We start from the raw sequence: 20,544 nt of genomic DNA, 5'->3' as shown, positions 1-20,544 counted from the left end.
GGCTGGTACACTCAGTAGACTTTTGTTCACACGCTCTAGCTGATGCTTTGCTCTTGGTATCACTCCACTCAACAACGCGATCTCACTCATAGCATCTATCTCATCTTTTTTATTTTCTGTTAAACCTTTAATTTGCTCTGTATTAATACCATCATTCACACTTTGTACATTCACACCCTCACAGTTCTCTGGTACAAACTCGCCATTTCTTGTCATATCACTATTTTCTTCATTCTGAAGTTTGACAAAAATATCACACTCACGACCTGAAATACACTTTAATTGCTGATTTTCCTTACATTTTCTACAAACATTCACTCTTTTATTATCATCTAACCATACTCCAACTGCACTCTGCAAAGCGTACATTTCACCGATAGTACACTGAATAATCTCCTTTATATTACAGTTATTGAATAAAGATGGTGAACCATTATTACTAGCTGCCATTTTCCTTCTTACGGCTGCCATACTCACTTCTATCGTATTTTATCAAATTAATAATTGAAACACCAAAAACACACAAACAGACATACTAAGATACGCAAAGCAAACAAAACTATGTAATATTCAAGTAAATTTGTCAATGATAACTTATAATAACACTTATCTTATCAGGAGCTCTCAACGAACACTACAGACTACGAATCCCTCTAGCATCAACAACCCATATTCAAATCTTCTTGCAGGGCTACCACATCTGCACTATTACTAATAACCCTTCTCAGGTTCGCATCATCTGCGAGCAACTGAATATCCCCTTGCAATCCACTGGCATTGTCATTGATATCTTCTTCTTCTTCTTCCTAACATGGAATATAGGCCATGTGGCCTGTTCCGGTCTCATGCCATCTCTTTCTTGGTCTTCCGATTCTTCTTTTTCCACTTATTTGTCATTGATATAAAGGTTAAAAAATATAGGTCCTAGTACTGAAGCCTGTGGGACCCCACTTGTAACCCTCTACCTCCTTGAAACTGCTCCCCCATACACAACTCTCTGATACCTATCGGATAGCCAATCCTGAATCCAGTTGACCAATCTGACATCCAGACCCATGTGCTGCAACTCGAATATCAGCTTATCATGTGGCACCCTAAAAGGCTAGCATATTGCTAAAACAAGAGCACCCCTTCACAAATCCATATTGACTCTCACAGATAACATTACCCTCATCTGCCCAATGCTGTATATGGTCCCTCACAACTTTCTCCAAGATCTTACTAACTACTGATGGCACACAAACTGGCCTATAATTAGACACTTCCGGTCTGATACCATCCTTATTCAATGGCACCATTCTTACCTTCCTTCCTTCCTTCCTTCCTTCCATTCCATGGGCACCTTTCCCGCAGCCAGACTTTCATTGAAAAGACAAGTCAAAGGCACTGTCAGTTCCTTAGCACATTCTCTCAAAACTCGTGGTGAAAGTCGAAAAAGATGAGATAAAGGTTCCTCATTTCACTGATGGGACTCAAACCCAGATCTTTCCGAACAAAGTGTTTCAGAAACGTAGTTCAGTCTATACTGACTGAGCTATGGAGGTCCTGTATAATCTTGTATTATCCTAAACTAGTGTGAAGATATCATTATCAACAATAACAATCAACAAGACTTATTTCTCTTGTTCTCTCCATGTAAATTTATGTGCATAACTTTACACTGGAACATGTCAGTAATGACCAGACAAATAACAGAAATCAGTAGGTTTGCCATGACAGTTAGTTTTCAAAGTACATGCCATTCAAGAAATTTATTTCTGTGTTTAGTATTAAACAATACAGCTATTTCTTCCTTTCTCTGATCATTACTGCCTAAATAAAATATCTTAATTATTATATAGCAACATCTCACTGGTTTTAGTCTTCATCTCAGTAATAACACCAATTATATCAACATAGTATATAGTACTGTAAAAAAAATTCTGCTAGTTTCACTTCTTTTACATTGTTCCTATCTTCAGTTCTGATGATGAGTGTGTTCCAATAACTCATTTTTTGCTATATCATATATGGCATGAAAATAAATGGATCTGGTAACATACATGTTGAAGATTGATGCAACATATCTGACTTGTCGTTGTCGTCATTAGTCCAATGCTAATAAAAATTGATAGAACAACATGCCCCTATGATTCTGATGCTTCTTGAAGATCTTGCACATTATCTGGATTTACCACCTTAAAGAAGAGCACTATGACCATAAATACGAAGAACATATTATTTCCAGTTATACATTGCTTCTTTTCTTTTTTGTTGTTGTACTATTGCTAGACTGAAATAAATGTGAGTGACTGACTTCATTGCTAATAAATCCCGTATCAGTTTGTATTGGCACTGAAGCCACTCACAATCCTTGTTACAGTTAGTTTGGGTTTCAGAACAGCAATAGTACTACAATAAGAAAGAAAACAAGTGAAGCACAAATGTAAATAAAATATAAGTTCTTCATATTTATAGTCCTGGTTATCTTCAAGGTGGTAAATCCTAATTGAATTAGTGAAATTATTTTAACTTGAACTTTCAGATAATTTGTTTGACAAGGTTAACTAATCATTTAGTTAGTTTTCTATAGTGAGTTCTACTGATATAACTATGCAGAATATTTTTGGAATTTCCTCTATTTATATAATTTGTCTAGTATCAATGTGCAAAAAACATTTCTCTATTTCATAGAACTAATAAATTAACTATTCATTTTCATTTATCTTAACACCATATCTTTCAAATTACAAATGTCTAGCCACCAGTGACACTTGTCCTGTTATTAAATTGCTTTAAGCTTTCCCTTTAAATGTTATAAAAATATATGAAAGAAAAACAAAAAAAAATCCTTAAAATCCTTACCCTAAAACACAAGATACATATAAAAAAGGACATCTTGTTTCTGGACATGGTAAACTAAGAAAAGTTCTTACAAAATTATGAAATTTTTTTTGCCATTCTTGATATCTCAGTACTGCGGTAATTAATTCTAGCTTTATTTATGTTGGATAACTGGAATTCCTGGTACTCATTATATTAGATTTATGGAATCAACTACCAGCTAAAATAAATAAATAAATAAAAATCAGGTAATAACTTTTATTCCCTTATAAGGAGTAGGTGAGGCCTTTAAACCCTCTCTAGCTTTTGGGGATTGAATGGGTAGTTCAATCTCCACCAGTAGCCAATCAGAGATAGCTGGTCCAAGACTATCATTATTGTAAGCTGCAACCGATGAAAAGACAGGCAAACAAGTGCAGCCATCTCTTGGTAACAAACTCTTAACAGGACGTGTTTTTGTTTGAAATAACGCGGGTTCTACAATTGATATTTAGTTTACGGGAGGGAAAAACCCACTTGTCCATGCCAGAGATAGACTAACTCAGGAACCAGTCGAAGAAAGGCTTAGAATAAGTTCCTACAGTCAGCGACTAGACTTGAACTTGTCTATTTTTGTGCAGTCTAGTGCAGAGGACACAATTGCCACTCCCACTGAGCTACACAGGCCTCGGAGTCAATTACCATTCAAGATAAAAACTTTAACAATTATCTCAAACAGTAGTTGACTACATAAATCTAATATAATGAGTGCAGTTCACATTTAATTTCACTAAATGAATAGAATTCTCAATATTTATCAATTCTAATAAACTAGAGGAACAAAACACACAAAAATAACCTTACTTTATAGTGATAACCAGCCTTTTCATCTTGAAGGAAATTATGCAGTGATTTATGACCTGTTTTCATAGTTGTGAATATTGCCTTCCCATGATTGTAGCCTACATCCTTCATTAACAGAAAATAAAACAAATATTCTAGTCATTTTTATCAGCAAAATAGAATGCTATTTATTTGATATTGAAATGACATATTTTCAAAAAAAAAATAGCACATGCATTAGCATAGAGAAGGTTAAAAAAATCAAAACAAATCATAATTTCATCAAAGCTGCCAAACTGTAGTGTTTATACTTGTCAATATATGTACAGTAGTGATTACTGTACATATATGGCCTAATATATGTACAGTAATCACTATATTTCACTTGTTCTAACTGCCTTACACAGCTTACAATGCCAATCGGGATTGAATTTCCCGAAGACTTGGAACCTAACAAAATAAACAAACAAATTTTAGTAATCTAACCAACTATAGATAATATAATCAGAACTACATAAAAGTACTTTGCTTTACTATAATATATTATAGTAAAGCAAAGATACAAGAATAGTGTAAAAAATGCATGCATGTATCCTGGAGCTGATATTTACTCTGACCAAACCTACTATTCATAGAAATAAATGTGAAACTAAAGAAAATAAAAGAAGCTATGAAAAGGAAAAAATGGAACTTAGAGAAATTAAAAAATACCAAGGAATTTGGAAATAGATTGGAGAAAGAATTAGAGGAAACAAGTTTTGTCAAAACTGAAGATCCAGAAAAGAAATGGGAACAAGTTAAAGAGAAAATAAAGAAGATTACAGAAGAAGAAATTGGATATGTAAGAACTAAAAGAATAAAAAAAAAACCTTGGATAACTAATGATATGATTTCTCTACTAGAAGAAAGAAGAAAATGGAAAAATAAAGACACCCCAGAAGGGAAAATACAATATAGAACCCTGATGACAAATTGAGAAGAGAAGCAGAAAGAAGTAGAGAGGATTGACTTAAAAAACAATGTGAAGAAATGGAAAATTATGAGAGAGTGGGAAGAGATGATCTTTTATATGAAAAAGCAAGAAGCATGAATCAAGAGAAATAGAATTCGAGCTAGAGGCATAGAAAATAAGAATGGAGAAATCATAACTGAAGAAGATAAAATCCTAATGAGATGGAAGGAATACATTGAAGATCTATATGACAAGGAAAATAGACCAAATGAGTTGCCATTAGAAGATATAAAGAAGGTAAATGAAGATGATCTAGACCCAGAGATTTTGAAGACAGAAGTAGAAATGGCCATTAAGGAACTAAAAATGTGGAAAAGCAGAAGGAATAGATGAAATACCTGCAGAATTCCTGAAACAACTTCAGAAGAAAGGAACTGAAGGAATAACCAAAATAATAAATTTAATTTATAACGAAAGAGAACTACCAAAAGATTTTATGACCTTAATATTTATACCTATACCAAAGAAAGGTAATGCAGTGAACTGCAAGGATTTTAGAACAATAAGCCTCATTTCCCATACATCAAAAATACTCACGAGAATTCTAATACGAAAAGCATCTAAAGTGGAAGAATTTCTTGGAGATCAGTGTGGTTTCAGGAAGGGTAGGGGAACAAGAGATGCGATTGGACTGTTAAGAAGAGTAAGTGAAAGAAGCCTGGAAGTGAATAAAGAAGTTAATATCTGTTATATAGATTTTGAAAAAGCTTTTGACTTTGTAAAATGGGATAAGATGGTGGAAGTAAGGGAAAAGATTGGTATAGATTGGAAAGACAGAAAGCTAATTATTTCACTATATATGGGACAAACTGCCATGGTGAGAGACATGTATAGTACAACAGAACCAGGTATCATTGGACGAGGAGTAAGACGAGGCTGTTCTCTGTTACCAATTTTGTTTAACATGTATTCCGAAGCAATGTTAAAAGAAGCACTGGAGAATTTGGAAGAAGGAATAAAGATTGGAGATAGACAGATATTTGCAATAAGATATGCAGATGACAAGGCATTACTATCAAATACTGAAACAGGACTACAATATCTGTTGAACAGATTACTGGAATCATGTATCAATTATGGAATGAAAATAACAAGGAAAGAGGCAAATATGGATATCAGAATAAATGGGGAAAAATTGAATCAAGTAAAGACATTTAAATATCTACGAAGTGTTATTAGCAGTGATGGAAGATATAAAAGTGACATAAAAGCAAGAATAGCGATGGGAAGAGATGCCTTTAATAGAAAATGGAATTTATTCAGAAGTAAAATGGATAGAAACCTAAAGAAAAGGCTAATAAAATGTTATGTGTGGAGCATTGCCCTCTATGCTGCTGAAACTTGGATATTGAAGAAAGAAGAAATTAAGATTTTGGAAAGCTTTGAACTGTTGATTTGGAGAAGGATGGAAAAAATCAAACATCAAACAGACAGGTAAAATAACTAATGAAGAGGTCTTAAAAAGAGTAGAAGAAGAAAAAAGTCTGTTAAGGATTGGACATATTCTGAGAGGGAATGGAATCATCAGAGATGCCATCGAAGGAAAATAGACTGAAAAAGACTCAGAGGAAGAGTAAGGAAAACAATGCTAGATGACATGCTGAATGGAGACAGGTACACAACCTTGAAAGAGAACAGTCAGAACAGATGAGAGAGTTTTTGCTGCTAAGAGAAGAACCTGCTCAATTGCAGAATACTCAAGAAGATAGATAATATGAAGTAGCCATGCTTTCGTCAAATTCCTCAGAGGCTGTGCAGGATGTTATAATGGTACTATATGAAAAATTTACATCATTACAAATTTCCTTTCAGTAATAACATGAATAACATTGTCCTCATGGATGACATGGTCCTGGTGGATAATATTAATATGCAGAAAAAAATTTGCTGCACGTTAATGCTATCCCTCAGGACCTCAATATTGTCAGATCCTATGCTGATAAAATTAGAGACTGTTCCACCACAGCTCTCCAGACCCAAGAAATTTGACTGCATCACATTGCCAAATATCTGGGAGACCATCATATTGAGACTTTCAGCAAGATTCCATCACTCCACCCATAAAGGACATGACTTAGGACTGTAGGTCTGGCCTTTTGAAATCAATCTGTTTGACTTCCTGCTGGTGTGCTTGCATGCATGTGCTTAGTTATTTCTTTGTAGTAATGAAAATGCCTTGGTGACTAAGGCAAACATTTTTTGTATTGATTCCATACACAAGAGGTTGAGACCTATAAGCACATCAGTACTGTGTGGGGTGCAAATGAGGACTGAGATAGTCTGATTTTTTTAAAATTAAAGTAAATTTAATTAATTTATTTTTTTTTAAAGAGCTGCAAGTTGTAATTGTTTGGGAATACTTCATGAGGAACTCTGTTCCAAAGGAAACAGATGGACAGAATAAAAGAGGCAGAGGAGAAGTAGGTTTCACGTGTTTGCAGTTGCATAGTAAAGGGATACTGGGCAGCTGCTGCTGTTCTTATATTAACAGGTGCAATTTGAAAGTGAAGAAATGATAATTGCAGTTCACTGGAGCATTGTCCATGGAAGTACCTGTAGAATAGACAGTGCTGACACACTGCATCTGTGAGATAGAGATTGTAGTGAATCTGTAAGAGAGAGGGATTATTAGTGAGCCTAATTACTTGCCTCTGAATAGTATCAAGGATTTTAAGGGAAGTTTTAGGTGCACCACCCCGAACATGAGCAATATTCTAATCATGGGTGGATTTGGGATTTGTATATAGTTAGGTGTTGGTTGGGTGTAAAATAACTTTTTAAATGAAAGAGAATGCCTAGTTGCTTAGATGCCGAGGAGGCTCTTGATGTGATGTGTTTATGCCAGGAGAGACTGGAGGTAAAACATTAGTCCAAGCAGAGAGAGAGAGAGGGATCCGATTTTGTATGATGATTTGAGTGTTACTGAGGGTAAAGGTAGGTGATCTCTTTTGTGAGAGAAAAGACAAGACTGTGTTTTGATGGCATTGAACATGACAAGATTGTCCTAGCTCCATTGCAGGATAGTATGAAGATCAATGTTTAAAGCACTGGTTGTAGATGATCTTGTAGCCTGGGATCTCAGAATACTGCATGATTTGTCACATGAGTGGAGAAGTTTTATTGTCAACAAAGCTGTGGATAGGATTAGTGGTAATTTTAAGCAGTGCAAGTGGTGATTCATGAACAAGAGAGTAGGTAATAGGATAGAGCCTTGAGACACTTCAGCATTGATGATGAAATTCAAAAAGAGGAAGCCATTTACCATGACTTGCAGAGAATGACAGCGGGTCAGCTTTATCTTTGGGTGAAGTAACAGTGATACCATCAGGATGAGATGGTATCTCCAGAGAGAGAGGTGGAAGTGCAGGAGAGCAGAAATTGCCTAATGGTCTTAGCAAGGGACCATAAGGCATGACTTCCATTTGTACAGGAGGCAAGTTTTTTGCTCTTGGCTTTTATGAAATCAGATTTGGATCTGCTAATGACTGATTTGCATATGTTGCATGATTTGGTGTAGGCATCTTTAGTTCTTGCAGTGAGCCATTTTGCAGTAAGCTGAATATTTTTCTTCAACTGCTTTGGTACAGTACACTTTTGGTTGAACCAGGGCTTGGAAAGCAGATGAGGATTATGCTGTGAATTGGAGGTCCCATGCCAGTGAGAATAATTTCTGTAACTCGTTCACAGCAGGTATTAGGGTCAGATACAGACATGTATAATGCTATGTATTATGGGAAGGGTCACTACCCAGACTGGTTTTGACCTTTATTGAGGTCTCATCAGCAGGAGCCAGACCCAGAGGTGATACTAAGGTTGAAGTAATGCAGAAGTCATTTTCGTATACGAGTAGCCAAAAGGTCACACCTTATTGTTATTATTATTCCGGCCACCATGGAGTCAAAAGACTCATTGTGGGAGGTCCTTCCTAAGAAACACAGTCTATCAAGACTCATCAAGGGGAAGTCCCCCCCCCCCAAGAAACACAAAGTCTATCATACCACTCCTTGAACTCATTGATCATTCTCCCTCTCTCCACTCCATCAGGCAATGCATTCCATGGTTCAACCACCCTCCATGCAAAGAAACCACTCCTCACCCTCTTGCTCACAGTTTCCTTTCGTAACTTCCAGGGATGGCCTCTTGGCATCACTCCTTCCCGCTGTTCAACCAAGCAAAAGAATTCCTCCAGTGTCAACCCTGTAACCACCTCTCAACAGTTTAAAAGTCTCAACGATATCACCTCTCCTTCTTCTATCCACCAAACTCTGCAGTCCACATTCCCTCAGCCGATCCTCATCACTATCATTGTACAGTCCTGAAACCATCTTTGTTATCTGCCTTTGTACCCTCTCCACAGTCAATTTATCCCCTTCAAATCCTGGGGACCAAATCTGAGAACAGTAGTCCAAGTGTGGTCTGATCAGGGTCTTATACAACGGAATGATAACTGTTTTATCTCTGCAGGTCAGTGTCCTTCTCATTATTGCAGCAATCCTCTGTGTTACCTTCTCCACCTTTGCAATATGTCCCCTAAATTTCAGGTTTCTATCAATCAACCCCAGATCTCTTGTCTCCCCTACTTCCTCCAGTATAACTCCTCCCATAGAGTATGCAGTGTCGCATTGATGTTTCCCCAAACCTCAAGACCTTACATTTTGCTGCATTAAACCGAATCCCCATTCATTTGCCCATCTATCTAGCTTATTCAAATCCTCTTGCAGGGCTGCCACATCTCCGCTATTACTAATGATCCTTCCCAGCTTTGCATCATCTGCAAACAACTGAATATCCCCTTGCAATCCACTGACAGTGTCATTGATATAAAGATTAAACAATATAGGTTCCAGTACTGAGCCCAGTGGGGACCTCACTTGTAACCCTCTGCTTCCTTGAAACTGCCCCACCATACACAACTCTCTGATACCTATCGGACAGCCAATCCTGAATCCAGTTGACCAATCTGACATCCAAACCCATGTGCTGCAACTTAAATATCAGCTTATCATGTGGCACCCTGTCAAATGCCTTCGCTAAGTCTTAGAAAATGGCAGTATATGCCTTTCCCTCATCTAATGTTCTTGTAACTTTATCATAAAAGGCTAGCATATTGATAAAACAAGAGCGTCCCACAAATCCATGTTGACTCTCACAGATAACATTAGACTCATCTGCCCAATGCTGTATACATTCCTTCACTACTTTCTCCAAGATCTTACTAACGACACACAAGCTGGTCTATAATAAGACATTTTCAGCCTGCTACCGCCCTTATGCAATGGCACTATCGTACCATCCTTCCATTCCATGGGCACCTTTCCAGCAGCCAGACTTTCATCGAAAACCAGGTCAAAGGTACTGTCAGTTCCCTATAGCATATTCTCTCAAAACTCGTGGTGAAATACCATCCAGTCCCACAGTTTTACTGACATCCAGAGTACTCGGTATTTGAAACACACTCTCCTCCTGTACCTCTAAACCTTGAACCTGCCCTATCCCTCTAGCATTAAAACTGACTCCTCCAGGATGAAATACTCCAATAAAGTGTTCATTGAACAATTCCACTATGTCTGCTGCATCAGTCACTCTATTCCCATTTTTATCCCACAATATCATTCTTCCACAGTCATTTCTCCTCCTACTGGCCACATATCTAAAATACTACTACTACTAATAATAATAATGTGTTTTGCATTATGGGATACTAAGGCAAGTGATGTGAAATCATTAGCTTGCCCCAGTACTGAAAATACTTCAGCTGCAAACTTTGTTTACTTACGCTTGGATAAAGGATTACACCAAATATATAATTTCTTGGTATCTTTAATTTATAGTATAACCAAATGGAAAAACTTCCAACCATCATTGTCATGCTTCCCATCATCATCTTCTCTGGAGTTGGGGCAACAACAAGAATTTTCCAGATGTCATCATTTGTAATATGGTCTAGTTGAGTATATCCCAGTGCCTGTTGGCACATCTGCATCTCCATGACATGTAGTGCCTATTCATGCTGTTTTGTTACAGGCCAACACTTTGCTTCATAAATTGCAACTGGTTGGATGACTGTGCGATAGATTTTGGATTTGAGGTGTCATATTTTTTTGTCATATAGGACTTTGGTGACCTGGTGCCATTTCAACCAGGCAGCATTAATGCATATTCTGGTATCTGGAAGGTACTACTATCGGACATCACATGGGATACAAGGTACTGAAAGGTAGAGGTCTTAGTAAGTTCAGTACCGTTGACTAGAATAGTGCCATCTGTTTGGGTGCGACATTCTAAATATTCAGTTTTTGTCAGGTTGAGTCTCAAACCAAAATCATGAAGGCATGTTTTCCAATGGTTGACCAGTAATTCAAGTTCAGCTCTGGTCTTTGTGGGCCAGCAGGACATTGTTGTTACAGTAGGGGGGGGGGGTCCATGGATTGAGGTTGTTGCTGGTCTGCAGTCACTGTGTCCATGCATAGGATAAACAGAAGTGGTGATAGGGCAGATCCTTGGTGGATGCCTCCCTAAATGTTAAATAGCTTGATAATACCGGCAGTGGATGGAACTGGTAGTATTAGTGTAGAGGAACTGCACCCAGCAATATATATAGGCTTAAGGAATGCCATGGGTGCATGGAAAGTATCAAATCAGTTCTTGTGGGACCTGATCAAAAGCCTTCTCCATGTCCAGGATGTGGAATGTTTTTCTTTTTCTTTTCTCCCTGTCTTTCCATTAGTAGGCAGATGGCATGGATTACATCTGTCATCCTGCAACCTTTTACAAAGCTATATTGATTTTGTGATATAGTAACAATGTCTTTTAAACAGGCATCAATTATACCTTCAAAAATCTTCATGGTGTGTAGAGGAGACAAATGGGGCAGTAGTTAGTGCAGACAGTAACGTTACCTTTGCCTTTCCAAATGGGTACTTTAGTGCTAGTCTGCAGTCATTTAGAATCTCTGTTTCCTTGATGCATTTGTTGAACAGTCCTGTCAAAAACTCCACTCTTTGTTGTCCTAACATTTCTCAGACTTCTATTGGGATATCATCAGGCCCAGTCACCTTGTGGTTTTTCATAGCACAGATGGCATTTGTAACCTCTGTAGCTGTGATAATTGGTGGATATGGGTACTCTTTGTTACATATTACATTAAAATAATCATGCCATTGTTGGAGGATGTCTGCTGGTTTTTGCAATTTCTGTCCTGCATCTTTGACATATATGATAACATCATACCAAAACAGACATGTCAAACATGTCTGTTTTGGTATGATGTCTGGATTTGGCTAGTCTGTATGTCATTAGCTACTTCAGGTTTATTCATGTGCGTATACAGGTTGTGGTAGTGCTCAGCTCTTGCTTCTGCTACTTCTCATTTAGCACTTGTCGTGAGTTGGCTGTAGAGTGAGGTTGTCATCATTTCTAGATTGTAGCCAGTTCCTGTATGCATCTTTCTTGACCTTTCCTATGTGCTGAATATTTTCATTCCACCACCAAACTTGCTTGTCTATGAATCTGTGGCCTGGTTTAGTTGCACCTAGAATTTTCTTGGCACTTGCCCGGATTTTCATGATAGTCTCATTCCATATTTCATTGGCTCTGTCGCCCGTTTCTATTTTGAGAGGATCAACAGCATCTATAAGTTGTTGCGAATGATTAGTAAGTTTCCACTACTTAATTTATTCAATAGATGTTACTAGTTGCCTGGGTGATTGAAGTTAGAGACGGAAATCAAGGACCAAGAGTGGATGTTAGGGAGCGATATTGTCAGATGGAATGACCTTGGAGTCTGTCACTAATTTCAGGTCTATTTTCCACTATAATAGGTGATGAGGTGGAATGGACATTTCCTAAAAAATGTTTGCCAGTGCCAGATCACATGCTTCACTGCATTTCAAGATGCATTTGCCTCTACCATGGCATGTGCTATATCCACAACCACCATGTATACAGTCAAAACCATCTCAGGAATGGCCACCATTTAAGTCTCAACCAATAATTAGTGGTTTATCAGATTTGGCAGTCTCCTACCCTCAGATTTATCTCATACATCCATGTACTCATGCCCTCTCTTCCTGCATATTTTAGTTATCTTACCATCTGTAATCAGCGCTCCTCTCTTCAGTTCCTCACTATCATACCTTGGTAACACTCACATTTCTTCCTCGCACACTGCCACTTCACTGTCTCTAGCAACACTTGCAAATCTTGCACTATTTTGTTTATACTGCAGAAATCATTTGTTCCCACCAGTGCAGTCAGGTCTTCTGCACTTCTAATCACAGCCTTAATCAATCTTCATATCATTGTTGTTCTAAAATAATTGTGAGATCTGCTCCATTTTCACATTTTTCCACATATAGTTCCCATATTGTATTACACTGCAGTCATTCACCTCTGACTCCTCAATCACTGATATCTTCATTTTTACACTTCCAACCATCAATCTCCTCTAAATTTCTCACTCTGCACATCCTCATTCATTCCTCAACCTTACTGTTTTTTTTGTAATATCTTCACTCATGTTCATATCTTTCATCCTATATTCTTTACATCCTGTCTTCATTCTTCTACAGTTTCACTGTCTTCAGTGTTCCACTTGATTACTACTCTCTATTGTGTCATTCAGTGTCATTATTCCACATGTTCTCCTCCTGAGGAGAAAATGTGGTATAATGATGTAAACTATGCCCACATTGTTTATATCATTCACCAGTCACCCACCTACTTTTTTTTTTCATAACTTTACCACTCACTTGCTCTTTCACATTATCTTTCTTTGCTATCAAACAAATACTTGTTGTTCTTATTAGATTCTAATTTCTCTCCCCAATATACTCAGCATTCAAGTTGTGTTTGACACTTTTTCTCCTTCCATTCACTTTAAAAATCCTTAACTTATCCACATAATTCATGAATACATGTAGCACACTTCATATTTCACAAAATGACAAAAATCAAAATTTAATTCACTAGACATAGTGGTCAATGAGTACTAAGGACACCAAAAGCATCATCATGCTTTTGGTGTCCTTAGTACTCATTGCTCTACCTTTAAAGAGTTTGAGGGAAAATTGAAACAAACAAGCAAGGACAACAAATACTACAAGTGCACAACTTCTACAATAGCTCTCTCACATAAAAACCCATAGTTAATTAACCAATAAACTTTTCTGAACCCACAATGTTCTTGATTACTAATTTATTCAAATTGCCATCTTCAATTTATTTAGTTATTTGTGATGTGAAAAACTATCAAAGGTCTTAGAAAAATCTAAATATAGTACTGTGTATGTATCGTCCTTGTCCAATACATTTTATATGCTGGAAATCATCTGTTTGGGCAATGGACTGGTCATAGTCATGTTGGTGATAGTGATACATGGCTGGTTATGTGACGTATCACTAACAACAATAACATTGTCATGATATCTTCACTGATTTCAGGATACAAAAGTATCCAATAAATTAAAAATTTGAAGTAATCATCTCTTAGTTTTAAGCATGACAGATATCATCATCATCAAATTCCTGCCATGTACAGTCAAGGGGTGTACAGGATATGATAGTACTACATGAAAACTTTACATCATTACTAACTTCCTATCTACAATTTTCCTCCATATCAGTCTGTTACTTGTCAAGACTCCAATTTTATCAGATCTTATATTTCTGTCGTCTAAGGTACTTTGTACCGTGTCAATCCACCTATATCTTGGTCTTCTTCTGGGACGTTTTCCTGCCAACCTGGCGGAGAACACTTGTTTTACCAATCTTTCCTTGCCCATATACCACCTGAGATTAGCTCTGCTAATGCATTCCTGGATGCTGACAGTGTCAAGTTCTTTCCTAATATTATCATTTTTAATATGATATTGCCATTGATGCCATCTGTTCCTGCCTCTAATCTTTCTCAGAATTCTCATATCCGTGGTCTCTAGTCTTTGGTCAAGTGTTTTACTTCTGACCCAGCTCTCAGATCCATAAGTTAAGACTGGTTTGAACACTGTCTTGTATACAGCTAATTTAGTGTTCCGACTAATTTCTCTCTTCTTCCATATGAATTTATTCAATTAGCTTCCTACTATACCAGCTTTATTGATTCTGTTGTCTATTTCCATATTTAATTTACCATCTTCACTAAAAATCATTCCTAAGTAGGTGAAATGTTTTACTTGTTCCACAGGTTCTTCGTTCACAATGCAGTTGATATTTTCAACGATTCTGCCTATTTTCATTGTCTTTGTCTTTTTATTACTCACCTTCATACCATATTACATATCTATTACAACAGTTATTCAATTTAGTCAAGGAATCTTGCAGACTCGTAGTGGATTTGTTGATAAGTATAACATTGTCCACATAAAGCAAAGAGCTGACATTAACACTGCCAATTTTGATATCAGGTTTAATACCACTTTCTTTCATAATGTGATCCATATAGATAATGAATAACAGAAGTGATAATGTACATCCTTGTCTCACACCAGATTTAACATTGAACCATCTTAATGTACTTCCTTCAATTCTAACTGCTGACTTACAACTCAAATAAAGACTAAGTATTGCTTGATATAATGCCCCATTGATACCATATAACTGTAGCGTATTGAATAACTTCTCTATTGGCAGCTTATCATATGCCTTTTCCAGATCTACAAAACTCAAATAGAGATCTTTGTTATATTCCCATGATTTATCCACTATTTGTCGTAAAGTGAAGATCTGATCCTGACAGCCTCTATTTGGCCGGAATCCAGCTTGTTCTTTATCAAGCTTCTCTTCCAAAATTCTTCTCAACTGTTTCTCAAGTATACTTGCATAGATCTTGCCAGGAACACTCAGTAGGGAAATACCTCTGTAATTCTCACATTCAGTTTTATTTCCCATTTTATATATGGGTACTATGAGAGCTCTACTCCAATCATCGGGAATTCGTCCCTCTGTCCAGGCTTTCTGAACTATGCAGTGCAGCCACTGTAAGACTTTTATACCACCATACTTCAGCATTTCTGGTCGAATATCGTCTACTCCTGCTGCCTTTCCACATTTCAAGCCTTTGATGGCTTTTTCTACTTCAAGTATGGATATGTATTCCTGACTGCAGGCCTGGTCAGTGTTTTTTATCACTGTGCTGTCATCACTGCTTGTTTCATTTAGCAGTTTTTCAAAGTAATTACTCCATACTTCAAGGATATCTTTTTCTCCCTTTTTCATGTCACCTTTATCATCTCTAACTCCTTTTACAGCACTCTTTCCTCCATTCCTAAGCTTCAACAACCTCCAGAATATTTTGCCACCTTCTTGATATTTATTTTCTATATTCTTGCCAAAGTCCTCCCATGACTTTTGTTTAGCTAGTTTTACACACTGTTTAGCTTTCTTACATTTGTCTCTGTATTCTCTAAGAGCACAAGCTGACTTATTTGCCAGGAACTTTTGATACGCTTTCTTCTTTTCCTTCACTGCCTCTTTAACTTCCTGTGTTCACCATGGAGTTCTGATTTTTCTATCCTTGCACACAACCTCACCACATGCCTCTCTGGCTGAATCAATCAGGGTTTTCTTCAAGGCTTGCCAATGAATCTCCAAGGTTTGGTTGCTGTTCCCAAACTCTTTCATTTTTTCTTCAATAATCTTTGTGTATTTTAGTCTACAGTTCACACCTGAGAGCTGCTCAACTTTTATTTGCTTTAAAACTTTCTTACATGTTATTCTTTTCAATATGAAATTCAATTTTATCCTGCTCAAGACTAAATAGTGATCACTTTTAATTTCAAATCCTCTGTACACTCTGGTGTCCTGCACCAGGGAGAAAACATCACTATCAACAATAACAGTCAATGAGACTTTTCTTATTCCTAGCCTCTTCTCTCCATGTGAATTTGTGCACATTTTTATGTTGGAACATGGTGTTAGTAATAACCAGTCCATGTCCTGAGCAGAAACCCAACAGGTATTTGCCATTATTATTAGCTCTGCTCTTTTCTCCAAATTTTCTCAAAATATTTTTGTATGTCTCACAATCATTTCCTACTCTGCTATTTAGATCCCCAACAAGGACCAACTTTTCCTTTTTCATTGTGTCAGATGCTTTCTCTAAAGCATCAAAAAATTCCTCCACTTCTACTTTAGTTGAACCTTCTGTGGGACTAGAGGCACAAATAAATCTCATTGTCCAGTTCTTCATTCTGATATTTGCCCACATCACTCTACTTGAGACTGCCTGCTATTCAAGAAGATTAGCCTTGTATTTAGTGTTGAATACAATGGCTACTCCTTCTTTTCCTTGATTGTCATTGCCTGAATATAACATTTTGTATTTATTGCTCAGAGAGATCTCACCAGTTTTTGTCTTTTTTGTTTCAGTCACTCCTATTATGTCGATCTGGTACTTATCTAATTTCTCAGCTAGCTCCATTTCTTTGCCATTCAGGCTTCTTATGTTGATAGTACCGATCTTTAACTCTGGTGATGTTGAGTTGGGGTGTTTTTTCAGATTTGTTCCTATAGCTGACTTTTCACTTCACCATGGTTCCCTGGTGAAAACGGGGGCCTTGTTTAACCAGGCGACACCCCAGCCGGCATGAAATTTTGTCACATTGTACCATTTTGTAATTTGGTTTAAGTCAATAAGAATTACAATTTGGTCAACTAAATCCCAAATTGCCAGCCCATCCTTGTTCATTCAGTATTCAGGTAGATTCCCAACAGGGTGCACCACAAGAAGGTGAAGATTGGACATTAGGTCAGAAGCTCTGGTTGGTTCTCCGCATTCCTTTAAAGGCTATTTTGAGGTCTCCTCTCAGTTATAGACCCTGCATGACAGATATAAATATATCAAAAATAACAATATGTATGGAAGTTTTAGAAAGCAGCTTTCAGAGGTGAAATGTGGACTCAGCTATACAAATATTATTCGAGAAGAAATGAAAGGATTTGAGAGTCCAAGGTTTGCTTCTTATTTTCATTGAACAAACTTGGGAAAATATATTAATTCAGCTAGAGAGACATGTTGGTGAGATTGTCTGCAAGGATAGAAAAATCAGCTCTATGATGGACAAAAAAAGAGTTAGCGGCAGTTATGGAAACATAGAAAGCGTATTATCAAAGGTTTCCAAAAAAGTAAGTTAGCAAATATCCTGAGTGCACACAGCAAAAAATAAGATAGCTATTATTAAAATAAAGAGCCAAAAGCGCCCTTCATTTCAGCAATGCAAAATTATATAAGCAAAGTAGATATTAAATCCAGCATTATTTCAAAGCTGAATGTAGACACTATGAAAGTTTCATAAGGTAAGTTGACCAGAGAGTTTACAGGAATACACTCCCCTGTATTCACAAATTGCCTTAGTGTGGGCCACTTAAAAGATATAGGTGCTGCCCAAGCTTCTATATATATATTTGCCTTTTATTAGTCCATTTTGATAAGGTTTCACTGGCCTGACAGCTGTTTCAAACTGGTTGGTTCTCTTCAGAGACCAGGCAGAAACCTTAAGAGAGCAAAAACTCTTGTTCGGTCTCTGACGTTTCAAATTCTTTAGTACTGAATGAGAATTTTTGCTCTCTTAAGGTTTCTGCCTGGTCTCTGAATAAGAGGCTGAGAAAAACTGAAGAGAATCTTGGAGAAGAACAAGCTGGGTTTTAGGCCAAATAAGAGGTTATGAGAATCAGATTTTCATTTTAAAACAAATAATAAAAAATGGTGGGAAAATGATAATTATTATTTTCCAGGGATGACCCATTGTTATCCTTTTGCCTGCCATGTACTCATAAGTCTTCTGTGCCAATCCTTTAAAATCCCTTTAAAAACTTATATGCTTCTATCATGTGCTATCATATTCACTTATCAGCTAATTTTTGAAATCTAGATACTTTCATCTGGATTTCAAATACTTAATTTCATTCTCATAGGAAGCATTCCTAGGAAAAATAAAGGAATCTAAATGATGAGATCTGCAAAAGTGATCCAGAGCTTATTAAATGAGGCATTATTAAAGCTTATTTAGAGTAACTGTAACTTCTTTATCTCTGCTTGGCTGTATGTTCTCCAACAGCATGTAATCTGGAGTGCTGTTTTGGCTACCTTGGCAATATGTCATCTAAACTTGGCCACAATCACTCTCTAAATCCCTGACTTCAAATTTCTTAGTTTGTTTCCATCAGTATATGATATAAGCTTGTGTTCCCTTCACCTCAAAGGGCAAGACACTTGCTTATTTACCTCTACCCATACTGCCAATATATTTGTCATCCTGCAGAATCTTTACATCATATTCTTGATTCATTCTTCCTAGCTGCATCATTGCCAAATGAATATTTCTCCTTAAACCATTTGCTTTATCATTGATGTATATATTAAAGATGACCTAGTGCTGAACTCGGCACTCCATTTATCACCTGCCTCCTCCTGGACTCATCTCCCTCATAGCACTCTTTGATATCTATCCATTATCCACCCAACCTCTTATCCAAATCACCAGCTTCATATGCATCCCATTTGCTCCAGTTAATGCAACAGAGTTCCATCTGGAATCCTGTCAAATGCCTTTGCAAAGTCTAGCCAGTATTATTATTATTATTATTATTATTATTACGGGCAACTCCAGGGAGTCATTAGACTCATCGAGGGAGGCCCCAAATCATTTTCATCACAACTATTTGACATTCATACAGTATCTATCATACCTCGCCTTAAACTCATTCACTGTCACAGCATCCACCACAGACTCAGGGAGCGCATTCCACTCATTCACTACTCTAAAAGTAAAGAACCCAGCTCTAACACCTTTACTAACCACACTTTTGCCCAGTTTCCATGGATGTCCCCTAGTCCTCCCACAACCAGCCCTGTTCTCAAAAATATCTTCTGAATTAATTTTATAGAAACCCTTCAGTAATTTGAATGTCTCAATCATATCTCCCCTCCTCCGCCTATCAACCAATTTTTGCAACCCACAAATCCTCAACCTGTTCTCATACGGTTCATTCCACAGACCTGCTATCATCTTGGTCACTCGCCTCTGGATCCTCTCCACCTCCTCCCCATCAAGAAGAAACCTAGGTGACCAAATCTGAGCACAGTAGTCGAGATGAGGTCTTATCAAGGCTCGATACAGAGGAACAATAACCTGCTTGTCTCTGCTTGTCAACGTATTCTTCAGCAACCAAGTGATTTGATGAGCTGATTTGGCCACTTTTGCAATGTGTCCCCTAAATTTCAATTCCTTATCCACCAACACTCCTAAATCTCGTGCCTCATCAATTTCCTGGAGCACTGTTCCACCAATGCAGTAAACTGCCTCCCATCTTTTCACCCAAAATGCATAACCTTACATTTTGCCACATTAAATTGACATCCATTCTCCCTAGCCCAGACCTCCAATCTATCCAAATCATCCTGCAAAATTTTGACGTCATCTGCATTCACTATTGCCCTACCCAACTTCGCATCATCCGCAAACAAATGAACTGTTCCTCTCAGATCCTTTCCTATATCATTTATGAACAAATTAAACAGCAGTGGTCCAAGAACAGATCCTTGTGGTACACCACTAGTCACAGGCCGTCTTGTGGACTCTACTCCTGAGTAAACCACTCTCTGATATCTCTCTGTCAACCACCCTCCTATCCATCTCACCAACCCTATGTCCATTCCCATATGCTGCAATTTACTGATTAGAATTCCATGTGGTATCCTGTCAAAGGCCTTAGCAAGGTCCAGCAGAATCACTGTAAACCCATTACCCTTATCCAGTTCAGCCGTCGCTGTGTTATAATACGTGATTACTGAATAGCAAACAGTAGTTTAGTAATTTCTGTCTTTACAGTGATCCGCTTTCCCACATAAAAAAAAAAAAAAAAAAAAAAACTGAAGAATTTAGAAACAAGAT

General features: G+C 37.3%; 1 protein-coding gene across 2 annotated transcripts in view; it reads left to right on the top strand.

Moving 5' to 3' along the window:
* Nucleotides 1-20,544, top strand: part of sws (patatin like phospholipase domain containing sws) — a 945,916-nt gene that overhangs the window by 342,385 nt on the left and 582,987 nt on the right. The gene's annotated exons all lie outside the window — the stretch shown is intronic.

This window comes from Typopeltis vanoorti, chromosome 8 (genome assembly GCF_054136105.1).
Source record: "Typopeltis vanoorti isolate ZY-2024b chromosome 8, IOZ_Tvanoo_1.0, whole genome shotgun sequence".
Classification (NCBI taxonomy): Eukaryota; Metazoa; Arthropoda; class Arachnida; order Uropygi; family Thelyphonidae; genus Typopeltis; species Typopeltis vanoorti.
The sequence above is the reverse complement of the archived record's forward strand: the minus strand, read 5'-3'. Positions and strand labels throughout refer to the sequence as shown.